Source organism: Rhinatrema bivittatum, chromosome 1 (assembly GCF_901001135.1).
Source record: "Rhinatrema bivittatum chromosome 1, aRhiBiv1.1, whole genome shotgun sequence".
NCBI classification, from domain to species: domain Eukaryota; kingdom Metazoa; phylum Chordata; class Amphibia; order Gymnophiona; family Rhinatrematidae; genus Rhinatrema; species Rhinatrema bivittatum.
The window spans coordinates 358,466,073-358,480,820 of NC_042615.1; the positions used below are offsets into that span (position 1 = coordinate 358,466,073).

The following is a 14,748-nucleotide window of genomic DNA, read 5'->3' on the forward strand; positions in this document are numbered from 1 at the left end:
CTGCCGCGGGTTTCTGCACTCGTTTTCCCGTGCAAAGTCTATACAGGGATGTAATAAGTGTTTTGAGCATGGGAAAAATACGCGTACAGATGCGCTTAAAGACCCAAGAGGTTTACTGCGCGAGTTTTTGCTAACGGTATGCAAAGGATGCAATTAGCTAATCATAGGCAATGCAGGGAGCCACAATAATGCTAGTGCTGGTTTTTTAATGCGGGTTTTTTACTGCCTCGGTCAGGGCACGAGTTAAGGGTCAGGGTCGACTCGGGGTGCCTATCTCGGCGCCCGAGCAGCCTGAAAACCAACTAGCTGAGCGCCTACCTCGGCATCGTTAATAGAAATGGTGAGTGTATCCGTTATTTTCCTAGACTTCAGCTATTAAAAAGAATACTGGGAAGTGGAACGAGAGGTGAGTTCGTTTTAAAAGCTTTAAAATATTAAACAGTTTGGGAAGAGAAGGGAAGGGGGAGTGCTGTGATGAACATAACTCTCTTATGACAAATGGGCCGAGTGTGATAAAAAAAGAGAGAGATGGGTAATGAGGAAATAGGGGAGAGTGTAAGGGGGAAGGAGGGAAGGGGTTTGGGAGAGAGAAGATGTGAGGATAACTCTTGCATGGGAGAAGAGACGGGGGGGGGGGGGGGACTGGAGGGAAGATGGTTTGGGAAAGGGAGTACCTTAGGTGAATGGAAATTGATGGACGTATCCTTTAAATAAATAAAACAAGGTGCTTTCTGTGCAAATGGTTTATTTGACATTAAAATGAAATGAGTAGTTGACAGGTTCTTGTGACCTGGATTGGCCACTGTTGGAATCAGGATGCTGGGCTTGATGGACCCTCAGTCTGACCCAGTATGGCAATTTCTTATGTTCTTATGTGGATGGCGAAGTCTCTACAAACAGACGAGGCTTGCAATCATCAGAAGCACCGGCACCAGAAGAAAGTGAAGGAGCCAAAAATGTCATCTTCGCATTAAACAGCGATGAGCAGCGACAATGGCATCCACCTGAATAAAAGATTAATAAACAAATGGAAACATTTAAGGATTGTCCTGAGCAAGTCTTGTGCAAGGGAAGAGGAAGGAGGGGAATAGAAGAAGAGGGAACGGGAGGGAGTCAAAGGAAGGGGTGGATGGGGGAGTAAGCATTAACAGAAAAGGGAGGGAGGGAGGGAGGAAGGGTTGGAGAAATTGTCCTGAGCAAGTCTTGTGCAAGAGAAGAGGAAGGGGGGACTGGAAGGGAGGGGGGAGTCAAATGAAGGGGTAGATGGGAGAGTGGGGTGTGACAACAGAAAAGGGAGGTGTAGGAGGTGAGGTTATGTTTCTACTAATCACATGCAGCAGTGATGAACGAAGACTGACCAAGCACTTGAGTGTGAGAGAAGCATTCGTACCGGCTGAATGTACAGTAGCTCAGTGTCCAAAACAGTGTACAGCACTGATGAGTGAAGACAGGCCAGAGAAAAGCAGAGGCATGGAGGGAGAGCTGTCAGCAAAGAGATGATGCTTGCAAACGTTAGGTCCATCATCACAGAAGGAAGTGCAGAAGCTGTGTGCCCCCTTCTGTGTACAGCATGGACGAGCGATGAGGTTTATTATAACCTGCAACATAGAAAAAAAAAACAAGAGAGAGAAAAAATATTAGCCAAAACCTTCTGCGCAATACACATCCATCTCTAGGAACCCAAGAAGTAATGATACCATTGTAATTTTTAAAGTGACGATACTCATGTGTTTAGAAGAGACGAGCCACGTAGGAGATGCGTACAAGTATACGAGGATTCAGGAGAATGGAGACAGATTTATCAGCACCAGAAGGAAGTGCAGAAGCTGTTTGCCCCTCCCCACGTGTTTGAAGGTGCAGCTGGGGGTGGGAGTGCAGGGAAACGAAGGCAGGTGGAAGAGACAGAGTGCAGGGTGGAGGAGAGGGATATGGAAGAGAGAGTAGTGGCCAGGGAGGTAGAGAGGGCAGACGGGGTAGGAGTGTTTGAGGGTGCAGCTAGGGTTGGGAGTGCAGGGAAAAGAAGGCGGGTGGAGGAGATAGAGTACAGGGTGGGGAGGGGAGGGGAAGAGGGAGTACTGGTCAGGGTGGTAGGGAGCCACAGCAAGCTGGTCCCAGTAATGCGGAGGAGAAAAGGCGGCAGAGGGAGGCACGCTTTTCAGATGAAGAATGGGATCTGCTTGCCTGGAAGGGGTGTGACAACTACCATGCACTTTTTGGACAAAAGACATCCACAAGGTTAAAGGGAAGAATAGGGAGAGTAAAGCCAAAAAATGTAAGCAGCCTGTGGGGGCAAACAGGTCGCTGGAACAATTAAAGCATCGCTGGTGTAACAGCAGATTAGCTGTAAAGGCCAAGGTGGCCCAGATAGGTGGAGGAGGGCCACCCGGCAAGGCTCAGCTTACAGAAGTAGAACACCTGATGAGGGCCAAACTACAAAAGGGACTTTATCATAGGGCTCCATACAGGAGGGTCTGACACAGACGCTGCACACGGGGGCTGTGGACGAAGCATAGAGGTGGAGGAGACTGCTGTAGAGGAAACAGAAGCAGACGAGAAAAATTCCATCATTGCAGCACATGGGTTGCAGGAAGAATCAATGGGGCCTGATTTTTAAATCCCTACGTGCGTGGAGGGGGGTTATGCGTGCCTGGCCTATTTTAAAAAGGCCCAGCAACACATGTAAAGCCCCGGGATGTGTGTAAGTCCCGGGGCTTGCAAAAAGGGGCGGGGGGGCGGGGCAGAGCTGGGGCGGGGTCAGAGGCCTCCAACACAGCGGCCATTTGATGCTGTGTCAGAGGATCGCGAGCCGGCAGGCTGCCGGTGCGTGCAACCTGCACCTGCCTCCAGGCAGGCGCAAAAGGGTAGATAAAAATTGGGGGGGGTTTAGTGTAGGGCTAGGGGGAGAAAGGTTAGGGGAAGGGGTGGGAAGGTTAGGTTAGGGGGAAGGGAACGGGAACCTGCGCAAGTCATAAAATCAGGCGTACATGTGTGCGCACCGGGTAGCGCACACATGTACGCCTGATTTTATAACTTGCGCAGGTTTCTGTTCCCTTCCCCCTAACCTAACCTTCCCACCCCTTCCCCTAACCTTTTTCCCCCCAGCCCTTCTATTAAAATCTACCCCATAATGTTTAGTAAGCCCATAGGTTACTTGCAAAAAAAAAAAAAAAGATACTATTCAGCTAAATTTAATTTGCGATGAGACATCACCCAACTCTGGGGTGGCAGGTCCCCCTGCTATTGAAGTGGCCTCTGCTGGCAATGAGGAGGGGATGACATTTGAAACTCCACGCACAATCATGGATGCCTTTGCAGAGAACCTAGAAGCTGAACTCATTGCTAGGCAGGAGCTGATTCAGGGCAATATGACAACAGGATGGAGGGCTCTCTAGAATGAAATTTAGCAGCTGCGCAAAATAGTTAGAAAGATGCGAGGGCAAGCTAGACACTCAACCCAGAACCTATGGCTGCAATCAGGAAGCTGAATGCTACTTTGCAAGCTCAGCAAAACTCAGCAAGCGAAAAGTTCAGCCACCCAAAGTAAATCCTCTGGCAGAGCTAGAGACAGAGGCAAAGACAAAGGTGGAAATCAGGATAAAAAGAACTGAAAAAGGGAGCGAATGGTACAAAAATAAATAGTTCCTTAAAGACAGAAAAATTATTAGCCTAATCCTTCTCCACAATAGGCTTCCAGCTCTGCCAAACTGCAAACACAGATAACAGACAATGGGAAAGGGAAAGAACAATGATTAAACAATTAGCTCAAAAATAAAACACAGCAATCAACAATCACAAAAATAACTCCTAACCTTCTGCTAGCCTCTTCACACATCCTACTCCCACCAGCATCAAACTACACCCACACCAGATTAATTTAAGGATTTACTTTTTAGCAGGAGCGGGGCATGTCCTCTCATTATTGACATGTATGTACACCAGTCACAATTCTTTGAAGATCATGCCACTGTACACAGCCAATAAAATGTGCTACAGCTTCCCACTCTCCCCTATACAGCCAATGTTTCACTTCCCACACTTACTGATGCAGCCAATAGAGCAGCACTGCTTTTCCCGCTATTAAAAGACCCACCATCGTCGCTGCCATGCGGCGTGAATTATCACCCATGACAATATATGCCTTTTTTCTCTGTAACACACAGTTATTCAAAATAATAAAAATAAATTCCAGATTCATACTTTTACTGAAGAGGGATACGTGTTCGCGGCCAGATTCGTGATTAGCTAGGCAATCTTCTGAGCGCCCTAGCGTACATATCGGTAATTAGCTTACAACCGACCAGCTGAGCACCTATGTCGGCATCCGAGCAGCCAAAATACACGGCCAGAAAAGCGCCTAGCTCAGCGCCCGAGTGGCAAGATTAGCTAGGCGCCTTTCTGAGCGCCCAATCTTATAGATTCGCGACCAACTAAGCGTCTAGTTCAAGGCCTGAGCAGCAAGATTAGCTAGGAACCCAGATTCGCTCCCAGCTGATCGCCTATGTCGGTACCCAAGCATCCAGACTGCTGCCCAGCTGAGCACCTATCTCGCTGCCGTGCAATTATCACCGTTCGCTTTTATGCGCAGATTATTGGCACGGGTTTTCAGCGCAGATGCGACTGCTTGTAACATAGGGCCTTACCACGCTTAGGTATGCGTATTTCTTCATGTGCAGATTTCAAATCAGAGCTCAAATCATTTGCGAAATTTTTTTTTTTTACATCCCGCAGAAGCAACAAGTTTAGCCACGCGCGGTGATCAAAAGCCACGCTCATAACTAACGCTTGTTTTGCCGTGGATCTTATTACATTGGCCCCTTAGTGTTACATGTCCAATCCCCAGGAACACATCGCTTCAATGTGGCTAAAAGTATAAACATATTGAGGAAGGGTAATTGTCAGGCAGCCAACTTACTCTATTTACCTACACAAATGGATTTGTGTAGGTAAATAGTAAGGTAAGGTAAGTAGGTAAAGTATGCTCAAAATGAAAATAAAGAAGGCTCAATTCTAATCATTTATATGTCCTTACATATTTAGAGAAAAAACTGAATCAGCCAGATATTGATATCATAAATACTCTGAATTGAGCCCAAGCAACTTACTTTAAAATGAAAGCGTTAGCTGGTACATTATTTCGTTTTGGAGGTTTAGTTAATATGTGTGCATGCATGAAATACAAACAGTTGAAAAGCACTCAGACATCAGAATCGCAGCAGATACAGTTGGATTAAAAATGCAACCTCTCTTTTTCACACAGTGAACCATTTAGCTTAAATTCTAATTGCCTGTCTCTTATTTGCATCTCCATTCACAATCCTAGCCAATTTGAAAACCTAGTGCAGTGTCTTGCAAGGGTGGGCACTTAGGGCAGGAATCCTGTGAATTTCTACCAAAATATACCGTACGCTTGGTCAGCTTTCGGAGAGAAATGAAAACGGGATAACGTGATGACGACCTCTAACAATGGTAATTTTAGTATTAATTTCACCCGCCTAAACAACTGGCAGCATCTATTAATTACGGCATTACCCCAGCTAGCAGCAGCTGCAGCTGAAAAAATAGCAGAATCGCTGTTTCTATGCCACTGCTGGGTCACCTGTAATTTTACACTCATTTGCAAACTGCGGAGGTTGTCGGCACCCACATGTCCATGCAGACTAGCAGTGCAGCCTGTGCACTACTCCAGTTCTGCTTTGTATTATTTAGAGGTGCGCATAAGAACATCTTCATTTTGTTGCTTTTTTTTTTTTTTTCCAGGGAAGGGTTCATTGTTTTCTGTTTCATTTCTGCATTGTTCTGCATGCTAAATAATTTCAGCATGGGCCAAAACACTTGGCACACATATTATAATAGTTTAGCATGCACTAAAACGCAAAACCAAAATACAATTTCTTGGTTCTTTCCCATCATTACAGATTAGAAATGATACAAACAAAGCAATAAATGCTGCTGGCATTTTCCATGTCGTTTTAAACAACTGCATATCTCTAGTATTGTTACTACATTTTCCTGCTGTAACTATTTTCAGCAAGCTACTTTCTTCGTACCTACATAGGCCTAGATTCATGAAAATGCTATCAATTTTGCATGACAATATGAGAGAGAGAGAGATACTCAACAAGGCTTTCATAGAAGTCATCTATTTATACCACTATAGGAGGGTCATCTATTAACTCAAGGTGAGGTTTTGGTGGTGGACTAGGGTTTTGGGGCCAGTTTTTCATGCACAGTCTGACGTACAAACAGCACAGTACACATCAGTGAAGACTGGATGTCATTTGGAATGAGGAAAGATACACAAAGATGAGATTTCTACAATGTTCTCTCACCCTAACTTGATGGGGACTATGCTGTTCGTACATCAGACTGTGCATGAAAAACTGGCCCCAAAATACTAGTCCACCACCAAAACCTTACCTCGAGTTACTAGATGACCCTCCTATAGTGATATAAAAAGATGACAATTACGGTATGTGTATGTTGCGGTTCCGGTCCACAGCTGGTCCCTCTCCCTACTTCGGGGCTGCTCCGACTGACTGTGGCGTTCTTCTCGGGGCCTTCCCGCAGTGCTTCCTCCATGAGGGAGATGCCGCCGACTGTTTGCTGCTGGCCCCGCACCTTAGGTGCACGTGCACGCAGGGGCCTGAAATTTAAAGGGACCAGTGCGAGAAACTTAGCTCCACCCTGGGGAATGACGTCAGACGCCTTCAGCTATTTAAAGCCAGCTGAGAGTTCCATTCTTTGCCTTGCAACGAGTCGTCTCTGCTGAGCAGTGAGTTGCTTGTTCTTGATTCCTGCTCCATTCCAGCTTGTTCCTGATTCCAATTCCATCCTCGCCTGCTCCCCCTTGGCTCGTCTTCCTGGCTCCTGACTTTGGTACGTCCTCTGGTATTCTTGCTTCGCTGCCCGCCTCGACTCCTGGTCCGTCTCCGCTTTCTGCTGTCTGCCGCCTGCCCTGACCGCTGGTCTGTCTCCTCGTTTTGCATCACTGCTACCAGCCACAACTTCTGCTGGATCCTTTTCATTGCTGCCTGCCTCAACTCGAACAGTTCTTCTCTTCACCAGGAGACCCCGCCTAAGTCCTGTGTGGTCTCCTGGCTCTGATCCGCCTCCCGGCTACAAGTCGCTGTGGGCCTTCCCTCAGCAAGTCCACGTCATCCTCTAGCTGGCTCAAGGGTCCACAGATTCAACAGTGTGCCACTCCAGAGGCTCTCTCTCTCTACTCTATTCCTCTCCCTCTTCCCACCCAAAAATGCCCAAAATGGAATTTGCAATAAATATCACAAATTCCATTTCAGGCATATTGCACAGCTTAACATCAGGAAAAAAGGTGTAGCTATTTCCAGCATTAAAAATGTGCATTACACTATCTCATGCTGCATTAATGCCCCTCATGTTCATAAACCTCGTCCAAACTCCTCCCCCTTGAATAAATTTTAAAAAATTGCTTTTGCATCTTGTGAGGCGATAAATTAGGCATGCATTATGGTGTTATCGAGGGTTATAGAGCCCTAACGGCCACAAATAAAGACCTAATGCGCTTTGATGAATGACCCTGATATTTTGCTCTATCATTCGTTTTATCAGCTACCAGCAGTATCAGTTACAGAAGTCCTCACAAGTTCTCAATATAAATATGAAATTTATTCCAAACATTTCTCAAAAGATTCCTTCAGTGAGTTAGCTTAAGTGGTATGTGCTCTGCAGTGCCATGCAGAAGGTCTCCGGCTATATCCCTGATCCTCAGCCAGGGATGCTACAACGCCAGTGTTCATAGCACCCAGATGAGAGTGAATCATGGTCATTACTCAGCTGTCTGACCTCTGGCTGAGGACCATCGTTGCAATGACAAGGTTAGGTATGTTGGAAGGAGGAGGATATAAGATGGGGCAAGGGGGAATTCCTGAATGCTTGTGAATGAAGGCTCTTGGAAACGGATCCCAGCCTTGGTTCTAAGTGAGCTGAAAGTACAAAGGAGCAGGAGGAAACTGTTGGATTTAAATTTAAAAACTCTTTAGTGGCTATTTTTCCTGTGGAAAAGCAAGTTACACAAATTGACTGGTGCAAATGGACTTGCAAATGTGTTACAGTAAGAAAGCAAAGCAATATAAATAAAGAGATATGCCTAAAATGTCTGTCTCTGTATAAATTTAATTGAACAAGACTAATTTTTCCTATTACATATAAAACTGTGCATACTGTATACGTTCATTTTGTAGTCGTTTTATACATAGGGTCAGATTCCCAAATTTAATCATTTAGAAATAAAGACATATGATGAAATAATTTGGAGGAAGATGATGTTATGATTTAGATGATTTTTTTTTTACTTTTTGTATTGTTTGTAATTTATGTGACTGTTTTTATTGCATGTATTGATGATTTTTGTAATTGTATTCTGTTGTGCACTGGTTTGAGTGGTCTGTTAGAACAGGAAGGCAGCATATACAAATGATTAAATAAATGATGGGTCACTTCTTTTTTCTCATGTGAGTTATATCTGTAAATGCAACAGAGTGGTCAGTGTTAGGGAAAGGGCATGTCACAGCTATTGTGCTAGGTTTTACCTAAAATGAAACTTCCATTTACAAAGATATTGAACACAAGGTACCTCTTTGCTAAAACTGCACTGTTAATATAAGGACTGAAATGGGTAGCCTATTCAGAACATAACAACTGTATGACTTAAAAAAAACCCCAAACATCTAAAAGTTGGTTAACACCAGATAGCAACACCTATCAACCCATGAAAAGAATCATGTTCAATGAGTGGAAGCGATGCCTGAATCATTGGTCTTTATCCCTACCCACCGGTAAATTGCTGGGTAATTTTCAACAAGTAAATCACTTCAATATGAGGTAGGTGTATGTAGCTATGTGGTCATAAATCTATTAGATATTAACACCTTTTGTGTGCTTTCAAAAGTTGAATAGAACTCCAAAAGTTCATAATTTAAAACTAGCAATATACTCAATCATGGGCTGTAATCATATCTAATTGCCATGAAATTCCAAGAAGATATTTACAAATCAAGGAGCTCCATTTTTTTACGCCTTGCAGTTTCTCCTTCCTTCTTTGGGTTTCTTAATCAAGCAGAACTAGTTTCTGATTATATGGAAGACCAAAGAAGTAAAGAAACACAAGGTAATCGGTGTAAAGCAGCCTTTATTAGAATGAGCCCGACTCTGGCCGAGTTTCGCTCCCACAGGAGCTGCCTCAGGGGCTATCGTTGTTAATTGTCTTCACATTGATCAGTCAGAAATCATACAATCCAGGCTAAGCAACTTGGTGTTATAATAAATTTGATAGCAATCCAGAAAATAACGCTGACTAGACTGGCAATACAAAACCGGAATGTGCAACTACAAGGCAATGCGTGGATTTGCCACGCGTAGAGCTTTTAAATTTGCCCTTAAATGAATAGATCCCAAGCTTCTAATCCTTATTGATTAATATAAGTTTATGGACTTCTTCTCTAGGAACTTATCCAAACCTTTTTTAAACTCAGCTATACTAACTGCTGTAACCACATCCTCTGGCAATGAATTCCAGAGCTTAATTATGCATTGAGTGAAAAAGAATTTTCTCCAATTTGTTTTAAATGAGCTACTTGCTAGCGTCATGGAGTGCCCCCTAGTCCTTGTATTATTCAAAGGAGTAAATAACGGATTCACATTTACCTGTTCAAGTCCATTCATGATATTGTAGACATCTAACATATCCCCCCTCAGCCGTCTCTTCTCCAAGCTGAATAGCACTAACCTCTTTAGCCTTTCCTGATAGCGAAACCATTTCATCCCCTTTATCATTCTGGTCACCCTTTGTACTTTCTCCAGTGCAACTATATCTTTTTTGAAATGTGGCAACCAAAAATGCACACAGTATTCAAGGTGTGGTCTCACAATGGAGCGATACAGAGGCATTATGGCATCTACCATTTTATTCGCCATTCCCTTCCCAATAATTCCAAACATTCTGTTTGCTTTTTTGACTGCTACAGCATAGTAAGCCAACGATTTCATTGTATTATCCACTATGACACCTAGATCTCTTTCCTGGGTAGTAACTCCTAATGTGGAACCTAACATCATTTAACCACAGCAAGGGATATTTTTCCCTATATGCATCTCTTTGCACTTGTCCACATTAAATTCCATCTGCCATTTGGAAACCAATCTTCCAGTCTCACAAGTTCCTCCTGCAATGTATTACAATCTGCTTGAGATTTAACTATTCTACATAATTTTGTGTCATCTGTAAATTTAAGCACTTCACTCGTTGTGTCCCTTTCCAGATCATTTATAAATAAATTAAAAAGCACCAGTCCTAGTACAGATCCCTGAGGCACTCCACTGTTTACCTTTTTCCATTGTAAAAACAGAACATTGAATCCTACTCTATTTCCTGTCTTTTAAACAGTTTGCAATCCACAAAATGATATCATTTTCTTAGAAGCTTCTCATGACGATCTTTGTCGAATGCCTTCTGAAATTCCAAATACACCACCTCTACCAGTTCACCTTTGTCCACATGTTTATTCACCCCTTCATAAAAATGAAGCAGATTTGTTAGGCAAGACTTCCCTTGGGTAAATCCATGATGGCTGTGTCTCATTAAACCATTTCTATCTAAATGTTCTATGATGTTATTCTTTATAGCAAATAAGGGATACCCCAGTATCCTATTTGATTAAACAAGAAAACTAGCTGATGCAACAAAATGTTCTGAAAATATTTCTTAAAATGAACGCTTTGTAACAGAGATGAAAAGACCTCAGCACTGGTACCAATCGGTTTTTTACCGTCGGGTTTTTGTTATGAGCAGTAGTTGCAGTAATGGGTCATAAAAACCTCTCGTTTATATTTATATTCTGCTTTTCGCACTTTTTTTTTTCAGCTGTCATCTCAGAGAATATGTACAACAGGGCACTTCATATATACAAGACACTTCCCATTTTATCACCATGCTGGAAAGCATAGCAGTTAATATATCCCAGTATTTCTTATGTTCTTTAAAACAGTTTCCATGATTTTTCCCGGCACAGAAGTCAGGCTCATTGGTCTATAGTTTCCTGGATCTCCAATGGATCCCTTTTTAAATGTCGGGGTTCCACTGGCCACCTTCAAGTCTTCAGGTTCAATGGATGAATTTAATGACAGGATACACATTTTTGCTAATAGGTCTGAAATTTCATTTTTTTAGTTCTTTCAGAACCCTGGGGTGTAAATCATCTGATCCAAGTGATTTACTACTCTTCATTTTGTCAGTCTGGCCTACTACATCTTCCAGGTTCACATTAATTTGTTTCAGTTCATCTGAATCATCAGCCTTGAAAACCGTCTCCAAAACAGGTATCTCCCCAACATTCTCTTCAGTAAACACCGAAGCACAGAATTTGTTTAGTCTTTCCATAATACCCTTAACTTCCCTATGTGCCCCTTTAATCCCTTGATCATCTAACGGTCCAAGTGACTGCCTTGCTGGCTTTCTGCTTCAGATATATTTTTAAAAGTTTTTATTATAAGTTTTTGCCTCTATGGCCAACTTCTTTTCAAATTCTCTCTTAGCCTGTCTTATCAATGTTTTACATTTAACTTGCCAATGCTTATGCTTTATCCTACTTTCCCCCGATGGATCCATCTTCCAATGTTTGAATGAAGATCTTTTGGCTAAAATAGCCTCTTTCAACTCAATTTTAATCATACTGGCAATCATTTGGCCTTCCTTCCACCTTTCTTAATACATGGAATACATCTGGACAGCACTTCTAAGATGGTATTTTTAAACAATATCCATACCTGTTGCACACTATTTACATCTGTAGCTGCACCTTTCAGGTTTTATTTGTTTTGTTTTGTTTTGTTTAACTATTTTCCTCATTTTGTCAAAGTTTTCCTTTTAAAAATTTAGTGCTAGAGCCATGGATTTACTTTCTGTTCCCCTTCCTGTCATTACTTCAAATTTGATCATGTTATTTATTTATTTATTTATTTAGGGTTTTTATATACCGGCATTCGAGAACGCAGTCCCATCATGCTGGTTCACATTAAAACAAGTGTGCATCGTAAACAAAACTAAAACAATGGTGCGGAAAAAGGCAGTTACAAATAACAGGGAGATTAGAACTTGGCAGGGAGAGAAGAGAAAGAACAGGTTATTAATTCAAACATGTAACGATAGTGTAAAATAATATAAAATTCAAACATGAAGGTTAGTCATGGTGTATGTGAAGGTAAGGATTGGCGTGGGTGAGGTAGATCAGTTTGAGTCCGGGAATGCTTGTGTGAATATCCATGTCTTTAGTCTTTTTTTGAAGGTTGAGATGCATGTTTCAAGTCTGAGGTTTGAAGGGATGGAGTTCCATAACGGTGGAATGGCTGTAGAGAATGCCCGATCTCTTAGTGTGATGTGTCTGGTAGATTTGGACGGTGGTACCTGTAGCGATCCTTTGTATGCATCTCTTGTTGGTCTTGCTGAATTATGTAGTTGGAGAGGGATCTGTATGTCGATGGGAGCCAGTAGGTGGATATTTTTGTATGTGGTAAGGATGGCCTTGTAAATAATTCTAAAGTGTATAGGTAACCAATGGAGGCTCTTTAGGATGGGGGTTATGTGATCCCTTCTCCTGGAGTTTGTCAGTATTCGTGCAGCTGTATTTTGTACCATCTGAAGCGGTTTAGTATAAGAAGCGGGAAGACCAAGTTATGATCACTATTGCCAAGCAGCCCCACTGCCGTTACCTCTCTCATCAGATCCTTGTCTCCAGGGAAAATTAGATCTAAAATTTGTCCCTCTCTTGTCAGTTCTTGAACAATTGCTCCATAAAACTTTCATTTATCCCATCCAGGAACTTTAACTCTAGCATGTCCTGATGTTACATTTACCCTGTCAATAATGAGGTAATTGAAATCTCCCATTATTACTGCACTACCAATTTGGTTAGCTTCCCTAATTTCTCTTAGGATTTCACTGTCCATCTCATCATTGTGGCCAGGTGGATGGTAGAATACTCCTATCGCTATACTCTTCTCCAACACACAAGGGATTTCTACTCATAAAGATTCAATTGTGAATTTAGTTTCTTGCAGAATTTTTATCCTGTTTGATTCCATGCCATCCCGGGCATAAAGCACCACCCTGCCTCCAAGTTGCTCCTCCCTGTCATTGCGATATAATTTGTACCCTGGTATAGCACTGTCCCATTGATTATCCTCCTCCTACCATGTCTATGAAATGCAAATTAAGTCTATGTCATCATTCAGTGCTATACACTCTTAACTCTGCCAACTTACTTCTTAGACTTCTGGCATTAGCATACAAACATTTCAAAGTGTGCTTTTTGTTTGTGTTAACATTCTGCTTTTCAATTGTCAGATATAATTTGGAATCTTTTAGCTCAGTTGATTCTTTACTTATAGGCATGTGGACTACTGCTCTTATTAGTGAAACCTCTCTGTTGGGATGCCTTAACTCGAATGCTTCATTTCTGTCCTTCAAAGATACCTCCCTCTGAACTATACGCTGCTGAGCAACTGTTGGCTGCCCCTTTATTCTAGTTTAAAAGCTGCTCTATCTCCTTTTTAAAGGTTAGCGCCAGCAGCCTGGTTCTACCCTGGTTAAGGTGGAGCCCATCTCTTCGGAAAAGACTCCCCCTTCCCCAAAAGGTTCCCCAGTTCCTTACAAAACTGAATCCCTCTTCCTTTCACCATCGTCTCATCCATGCATTGAGACTTCAGAGTTCTGCCTGCCTCTGGGGACCTGCACGTGGAACAGGGAGCATTTCAGAGAATGCTTCCCTGGAGATTCTGGTTTTCAGCTTTCTACCTAAAAGCCTAAATTTGGCTTCCAGAACCTTCTTCCCACATTTTCCTATGTAATTGGTGCCCACATGTACCATGAAAGCCGGCTCCTCTCCAGCACTTAAGAAGAACATAAGAACATGCCATACTGGGTCAGACCAAGGGTCCATCAAGCGCAGTATCCTGTCTCCAACAGTGTCCAATCCAGGCCATAAGAACCTGGCAAGTACCCATGTTACTGTTGCTAGTAATAGCAGTGGCTATTTTCTAAGTGAACTTAATTAATAGCAGGCAATGGACCTCTCCTCCAAGAACTTATCCAATCCTTTTTTAAACACAGCTGCACTAACTTCACTAACCACATGCCCTGGCAACAAATTCCAGAGTTTAATTGTGCGTTGAGTGAAAAAAACTTTCTCCTATTAGTTTTAAATGTGCCACATGCTAACATCATGGAGTGCCTCCTAGTCTTTCTATTATCCGAAAGAGTAAATAACCGATTCATATTTACCCATTCTAGATCTCTCATGATTTGAAACACCTCTATATATCCCCCCTCAGCCGTCTCTTCTCCAAGCTGAAAAGTCCTAACCTCTTTAGTCTTTCCTCATAGGAGAGCTGTTCCATTCCCTTTATCATTTTGGTCGCCCTGCTCTGTACCTTCTCCATTGCAACTATATCTTTTTTGAGATGCAGCGACCAGAATTGTACACAGACTTCAAGGTGTGGTCTCACCATGGAACGGTGCAGAGGCATTATGACATTTTCCGTTTTATTCACCATTCCCTTTCTAATAATTCCCAACATTCTGTTTGCTTTTTTGACTGCCGCAGCACACTGAGCCGATGATTTCAATGTGTTATCCACTATGATGCCTAGATCTTTTTCTTGGGTGGTAGCTCCTAATATGGACTCTAACATTGTGTAACCATAGCATCGGTTATTTTT

General features: G+C 42.7%; 1 long non-coding RNA gene across 1 annotated transcript in view; it reads right to left on the reverse strand.

The window, feature by feature from the left end:
• Positions 1-674: 674 nt before the first annotated feature.
• LOC115080807 overlaps positions 675-14,748 on the reverse strand; it is a 68,275-nt gene continuing 54,201 nt past the window's right edge. Inside the window, exons 2-3 of the long non-coding RNA XR_003853674.1 lie at positions 1,391-1,598; positions 675-1,004 (exon numbers count right to left, since the gene is read on the reverse strand). This is a non-coding gene — a long non-coding RNA (uncharacterized LOC115080807). The remainder of the gene's footprint in view (positions 1,005-1,390; positions 1,599-14,748) is intronic.